The sequence below is a fragment of the Rosa chinensis genome, chromosome 6, assembly GCF_002994745.2.
Source record: "Rosa chinensis cultivar Old Blush chromosome 6, RchiOBHm-V2, whole genome shotgun sequence".
NCBI classification, from domain to species: Eukaryota; Viridiplantae; Streptophyta; class Magnoliopsida; order Rosales; family Rosaceae; genus Rosa; species Rosa chinensis.
In genome coordinates this window covers 56,929,060-56,936,832 of record NC_037093.1, presented here as the reverse complement: position 1 = coordinate 56,936,832, position 7,773 = coordinate 56,929,060, and positions in this window count along the sequence as shown.

The following is a 7,773-nucleotide window of genomic DNA, read 5'->3' as shown; positions in this document are numbered from 1 at the left end:
TCTCCTCAACTAAACTCATTCAAATTGTTTTCTTTTCTGTTTATTCATCATTCTGTGTTTTTCTCACTGCTCTCGGCGGAAACGACACTCGTACTTCTGAGTCTATACTACTACACGATTCCTGCACTTGGGATTAGCAAGCAACATGCAATAGTCATCGAACGTTTTCGATGTAAACTCCCCAGCGTTATCAAGTCTAATCGACTTAATAGAATGATCTAGGTAGTGAGCCCGTAAACGGATAATCTGGGCGAGGAATTTAGCATAAGCAGCATTTCGAGTGGACAACAGCGCGACATGTGACCAGCGTGTCGACGTATCAACCAATACCATAAAGTATTTAAAAGGTACGCATGATGGTTGAATTGGTCCATAGATATCCCCTTGGATTCTCTGTAAGAACAGAATGAGTATTTTAGGATCCTTTGCGTAGGACGGTCTCGGTCCTAGTTTTCCGAAGGAACAGGCTTTGCAAAATGAGTGAGGGGCCTTAGAAGCAACCACTGAGGATTTTGGTTAGGCCTGAGCGTCCGTAGCGCTATTAGAAGTAAAATGTGTGACTACATCTCCCATCATGACATTAGAGCCATGGAAATTAGTGTGTGTGGCGTTATGGCCACTAGAGAGGCAACCATGGCGTTATGCTCATGGTTGGCGCCATTGCTGGCGTCATCACATGGGACTTGGGCAGCCCTATGGGGCCCCAAGACAACTGTAGCGCCAGAAGCTGCAATTGTTGCGGTCTTGCTAAGTTTAGGAATCAATTTTCGATTCTTTCTTCTTCTCACTCTGAAGAACGGAGCATCATATCATGACCAGGATGCCCTAGTCGGTCATGCCAAAGCCAATATGTGTCTGAATCCAAGAGATCTTCTCTTATGACATTATTGGATTCAATTGGTCGAATTGTAGTGACATAAAGTCCACTAGATTGATACATAAGCTTCTCTAAGATGCACTTTCGTCCGCAATCATTAGAGGTAATGCAAAGGAACTCTTTTTCGTTCTCATTATGCGTTTCCGCATGGAATCCATTGGCTCTTATATCTTTAAAGCTCAATAAGGTTCGATTTGCCTTAAGAGCGTAGAGAGCTTCAGTGACTTTAATCAAGGTGCCATTTGGCAATAGGAATTGGGCCATTACATGTCCTTGAACTAAACCTAATGGCCCAGCCATCGTAGTCATAGAGGAATATGTAGGCAACATCTCTAAGAATAATTGCCTACGTCGTTGAATGGTGTGCGTAGTCGCACTATCCACAAGACATTGTAGTTCATCCATTCCTAAAAGAAAATCTTATAATTAAAAAGGAGTCATAAAGAAAAGCACTCAACTTTTATTAATAAGCCAAACGGAATTACATCATCGTTTCTTTAACCAAAAAGAATCTAATCCAATAAACTAGCTAATGCAAAACAATGGTAGTCGTCTAACTCCTTTTGGTAATTTCAATGCAAATGTGACCAGGTGAGTAGAGAGATGTCGGTGGAGCAAAGCTCATTTAAGTACCACTTATCTCAAAACCTTTCTAGACATCACACTTAAATTGAGTACGCCTCTATGAAGAAAGACTAGTGCCATTGGCATTTACTATAATATGGCAATTGACTACATCTCTTGGAAAATAAAAAGACTTAATCAAAATCGCCCGTTTCTGGGTCTTGATTCTTGTAGTCTTCCACCCTTAGATCGAGATCGCCATCTTGATCTTCTTATTCCATGTAATTTGCCTCCCTTTCTTTGCGATATGTCTTGTATGCGTTTGCAACTTGCTGGGGTGCTTTACATGCTTTTGCCCAATGTCCAGTTGATCCACATCTGAGACAAGCATCATTATGGTTAGGTTCCCTTGATCGAGGCGCTCTGGGAGCGTTTTGAGGACGGTTATTGCCTTTGGTGGCGTTACAACCATAACCGGAGGCTTGGCCTCTCTCTCTCTTCACACGGTTCCGTGCACGCCTATCTTGGCGGTTTCCTTCCTCTTTAGGGCTAGAATATGGACCAGAACATCCAGAATTATCCCTACTCTTAGGGTTTCGCTCCTTGCGTCCTCCCTTGGAGGCGCGACTATAATTAGACTTCGGATTTGGCTTGGTTCCCACGGGTCTAGAGTTGTTCTTCACAAGTATGTTGTCGTGCTTTTCAGCTATGTTCATGGCACCAATTAGCTCATGAAATCTTGTGATGCGTTTAGCATTGACATCAATCCGATAGTTCTTGGCTATCATCAACGCAGAGACGGGGAATGTGGAGAGAGTCTTCTCGATCAACATCGTATCAGTGATTTTCTGTCCACAAAATTCCATCATAGACTTGATACGAAGTGCTTCTGAATTGTAGTCAAGTACAGACTTGAAATCACAGAAGCGGAGGCTATGCCATCTCACTTCTAAGTCTGGAAGCAGGGAATCACGGACGTTGCCAAAACGCTGCTCGAGTTCTACCCATAGTTTTCTTGGGTCTTCCTCATTGAGGTACTCATTTTGGAGCGTGTCATTCATGTGCCTTGTCATGAGAATGATGGCTTTAGCTTCATTCGCCTCTCTCTTAGCTCTATTTGCTTCAAAAGCAGCAGCTTGTTGAGGACTAAGCACGTCCTGACTTGGCTCTTGGATCGTACTCAGGATCCCATTAGCCTTAAGATGCTAGCGCACATCACGGACCCACTTGTGGTATCCTGCGCCTGTTGTCTCTAGTGGAGCTAAGCTCAACTTGTTCAGGTTACTCATCCTGAAGAACAATAAGAAAATAGGGTTAGTTTCGGAGCGAAAAAGGGCTACCACGAAAAACTATAAAATTTCTGAGCGTAGTCGCTTTCCAAGAAATTAGAGATTTTCTGAGTGTAGTCGCTTCCAAGAAAATCCGATTCCAAGAGGGGTTTTGGATTAGATCGAAACAACGATGTATGTGGTCAATCGTTTTCTTCTCATCAAACTCTAAGTTTAGAGAACTCTACAAGTGTAAGCACGAACCCCCACAGTTCGGCTTTTTGGTCTCCCCTATGAAGAAGAAAGGGGGGTAGGAGAAGGGATGTTGGAAGTCCCCAGTAAAAAAAAACAAAAAGAAGAGAAAAGTAATAAAAACTTCAAAAACGGGAACTTTTAGAAAAGTTTACCTTGAAAAATTGCCGGAAATTTTGACTGGAAAAGTGTAGCTGGAAAAGTCACCGGAAAGTGGCCAGAAAAGTCACCGGAAAAGGTTGACCGGCGTTGCTGAAGTGGCGCTCTGATGCTGACGTGGCAGGTGACTGGAGGCAGACTTGGCTCAGGCTGGACCTGATCTGATTTGGGCTGAGAGCAGCGACTGTGGGCCTGAGGTCTACTTCTGGGCTTCTGGGCCTAGGTCTGATATGCTTCTGCCTCCCTTTTTTTTTTTTTTCTTTCTTTCTTTCTTTCTACCGGGTCGACTGCAGTCTATTCTGGTGGCTGGTTCAGGTAACTTCAGGCCGGTTCCGGGATTGAAGTTTCTGGTTCCGGGGTCTTGGAACAATGGTGGTGCTGCTGGTGGAAGATGGCAGCAGGAGGCGGTGAGGAAGCCTTTGAACCAGGCAAGGGGATTTTCGTCACTTCCGAGGGCCGGTTCAGTGATTTTCCGGCCGGTTCTGGTGGTGGCGCCGCCGGTTCTGGATTCTTGGAACTGAGAGCTTCAAGGTGGGCTGCGGAGGTTTCTGGGATTTGGACGCTACGAATTTAGGGTTTCAGGGTTAGGGCTTCATGCTGATAACGTGTTTTAGAGAAACTGAATTTGAGAGGAATTTGCTGTGTATTCTTATTGATAATAGGGGTCTCTTTGTATAGAGGATTACAATGCATAGAATCTCAATCATACAAGGAAAGTAATCGTACATTGAATAGGAATCTAGATCCTTCTAATTTAATCATATTACCACAAAAGCAAGTAATCTAGAGTTTGGGCCAAACACAAATTAGGGTTTACTTGAACAGGAAGTTAAATATTGCTCCTAAAGTAAAGATTTTTGCTTGGTATTTAATTAAAAATGCACTTAAAACTCGGGATTTGCTTTTTCATTTTAATCATAATATCCCATCCTATTGTCCTCTTTGTTTGAATTTTGTCAAGACTATTGATCATTTTTTTTGCAGTGTCCCTTTGCTCATCAAGTTTGGTCCTCTGTCCCTTGCCCAAATCCCTTGTCTTGGAATAGTAATTTTATAGCCGGGCTTCATAAGCTTAGTAATGATCCATCCTTAGCTGATGCTCTCCCTATCATTTTTTATACTACTTGGGCTATTTGAAATTATAGAACTAAAACCATTTTTAGAAATTTGCATCCTTCACCGGTCGACTGCTTGTTTCAAGCCTTCACACTCAGTTCTAGCTATGCCAAAGTCAATTCCAAATGCTTCCTGCCAAAAATTTCAAAATACTATCACATTAAATGTATGGTAGCCTCCTAATACGAACCAAGTTAAATTTTGATGCTTCAGTCCGGGATAATGTTGCTTCTATTGGATTTGTTATCCATAATGAAGAGGGACAACCTCTAGTTGCAGCTAATAGACAGATTGATATTGCTAATGTTCTTGTTGCGGAGGTTGCGGCACTACGGGAGGGTTTACACTAAAGTCTTGCATCATTTTCCTAATGTTATTGTTGAGGGAGCTAGACTCCAAGATTGTTATGGACTGTGTCCATGGTACTTGCCTAATACCTTGGCGAATTTGGACATTGATTCAGGACATCAAGGCTCTAACTTGTCAGTTGCAGTCGGTTATTTTCCAACATATATATCGCGAAGCCAACTTTGTCGCAAATCGGTTAGTCTTGGCAGCTCAGAGTTCTCATAATCTATCTGTTTGGTTTTACTATTTGCCCCTTTCGATATCCCCAGCGTTCCACTTGGATCAGCTGGGAGGGGGTGTTAGTAGAGGTTTTGTTCTTTGGTTGTTGTTTGTATTTTTGTCATTAAAAAAAAAATTGATCATTCAAAAGCTAGGGTTACCATTTTGATCAAGGAGAAAAAAGATCTACCTTTAATTATTTTTAAGTAAATGAAGTTTTTAGGATAGGGAAAAAAATTGAAGTTTAGATATCGATCGTAATACTATGTCCTTTGAGATATCTTATATTCTTTTAACCTTCATCCCCAGAATTCCATCATCCTCATCTATTGTTCACATTCACATATTTTATGTCTCTCAATTCCAATATTAAGTTTTTAATTACCCAAATATTTTAAGCTCTAAATCCTCTATTTCGTAGGTGCACCATTTTCTCGAGGTACCACTAGATCACCCAATCAAAGTTGGAAGAAATGAAAATTATATCAAGTTGACCAAATTGTTATTAATCGTTATCGCCTTCCTCGTCAGCAGTAAAACATCGTGTTCTATTACCTTTATCTGAGATGACAGCCGCTACATTCCTTCTTCCATCAAAAGCATGTTAGTGAAATCAATTTTTGATGTGACAACCACCAAGTCCTAGCCTTTTTGTGGCAGTCTAAAATACCCAGTCCATTGGCTCAGGCTTGCCAGACTTTTCCATCAGCTTGGGCTCGCTAGACACGTTCTCATCCTCGAACTTTAAGGGGCTTGTAGTACCTAGCGTTCCAAAAATAAATAACTAGTCCTGCAAAAATGAGTTCAATATTGGCTAATGCATAGCCAACAGTAGCCAATAGTGAACTTGTGGAGGAATGAACTGTAATATGTCTCGACATGGGATTTCCACATGGAGTTGAAGTTCTCTTTACAAAAATATTTCTTAACAAAATCTCTCCGGATCTTGCCCGAAGAGACATTTTCGCCAGGATTAATTTATCTTGACCAGCATCCCGATAGTTCTATCATCCTCATTTATTATCAATATTCTCATTCATCTCGCTCAACAAAACCAAATATCTTCTATTCTCTTAACCATCATCCCTAGAATTCAATTATCTTCATTTTTTGTCCAAACTCACATATTATCTCTTAATTCCAATATTAAGTTTTTAATGACTCAAATCTTTCAAAGTCTAAATCCTCTATTTTTGAGTTCTTAGAAAATGATTATGGCCATGAAAACTTTTCTAACTCAGATGATACATTGAGAAAGAAGAACAATTCCAAAAAGAAGAAGAATAAAGAAACGATGAACGAAAACAGCTTTGAAACAAAAATAAAGAGGAGCTAATAAATTATTAGTCTAGTCATGGCTATTTAGAGACTCGTTACTCGTCCCTACAGTTGTAAGTGGACTTGTTTCGAGTTAGGAGTAAGTTATCTAGTATATACAGAGAAATATTAAAGCATGGCAATGTGAGTTCATCTGGTATTCAAATGACAATAAGAAAGAGAATATAATATATGAAGCACATTCTTATTATCTACTATATAATAGTCATCACTCACTCAAAAGAATTGGTAGCTACTTAAGGAGACATACCACAATTCACAAAATATATAGCTAGTCTTGTAGTAATCTAATTAAAGGCAAATCTGAGACTAATTCCAAACAAAATTGATAATAAAAAGTATTATTGTCCACCGCCATGGACCCATCAATCATCATCATCATTATCATCTTTTTTATTCAAAGGCACTTCTGCAAAAAAATAACAATTAACACAAAATTTAGGTAAACCCTAGATCATCAAAAAGTTCACACAAAAAAATTTTACCTCTTCTTGTCTTCTTTTTTTACACAAGTGCTCCTCAATCACCAACAACCTGCTGTGGAGAGATTGGAGACTTTCGTTCATGCTGAGCAGATCCTCACCCATCTTTTTTGCGTTCTTCAGCAGCGATGAAAAAATCGAGATTCATTAACTGTGCATGAGATACCAGCCTCTGGATCTGTTCTTTAGTCCTGAGTGCGTTGGTGAAGTTGACTTTGGATGTGATAGTCACGTATGTTCTTTGCCGGGCTGTTGAAAATACCCACTTCTCGGACTTGCTGGACTCCTCCATCTACTTAAGCTGCTCGCTGGACTCCTCTTCCTCCTCCTTCTCTCTAGGGGCTTTGTAGTAGCAAGCCTTCCAGAAGCGAAAAATTAGACCAGCAAAAAGCAGCCCAATGTCGGCTAATGCATAGCCAACGGTAAACTTGTGAGAGAGTGTGTAATATGTCTCAAGCTTTCATTTGGAAGTGAAGGAAAAGTTTTTGTTAAGGCATTTCTGAGCAAAATCTCTCCGGATCTCAGCCGGAGAGATATCTACACAAGGATTCAACTTGATAATGAGAACCTTTCTCTCCGTCCCTTCGGCTTTTCGAACAACCGATATGTTATTTCTCTCCATTTAGAAGTTGAGAAGAGGTAGATTTTTGTTATTTTGAACTTTATAAGTTAGGTTGTTGGCCATTGAAAGTTAGCTAGTTTTAATTATTACACCACCTCCCGAAAGCTTAGCCATTGGATCATTGCAAGTGCATGTAATTCTTCCATACACCCATCAAAAAGTTAAAAATAAGAAAAATCTACCTCTTCTTGGCTTCCTTTCCACACCTAAGTGCTCTTTCATTCGCCAACAGCCTGTTGTGGAGATCTTAGAGGCTTTTGTTTACATTGAGTATATTTGTATTCATCTTTTTCGCCTTCTTCAAGAGCAATGAAAAATTGACATTCATTACCTATACATGAGATACCAGCCTTTGGATCTGTTCTTCGATCGCAAGTGTATTGGTCAAGTCAATTTTTGATGTGAATGTGGACAATAAATGTGTTGGAACAGCTGGGGCTTAGCCGTTATTTTGTGAGGGTTTGTTTGAGTTAGTGCAGATAATAAACCATATTTATGAGGACAGTACGTTACTCTATTTATGAGGAC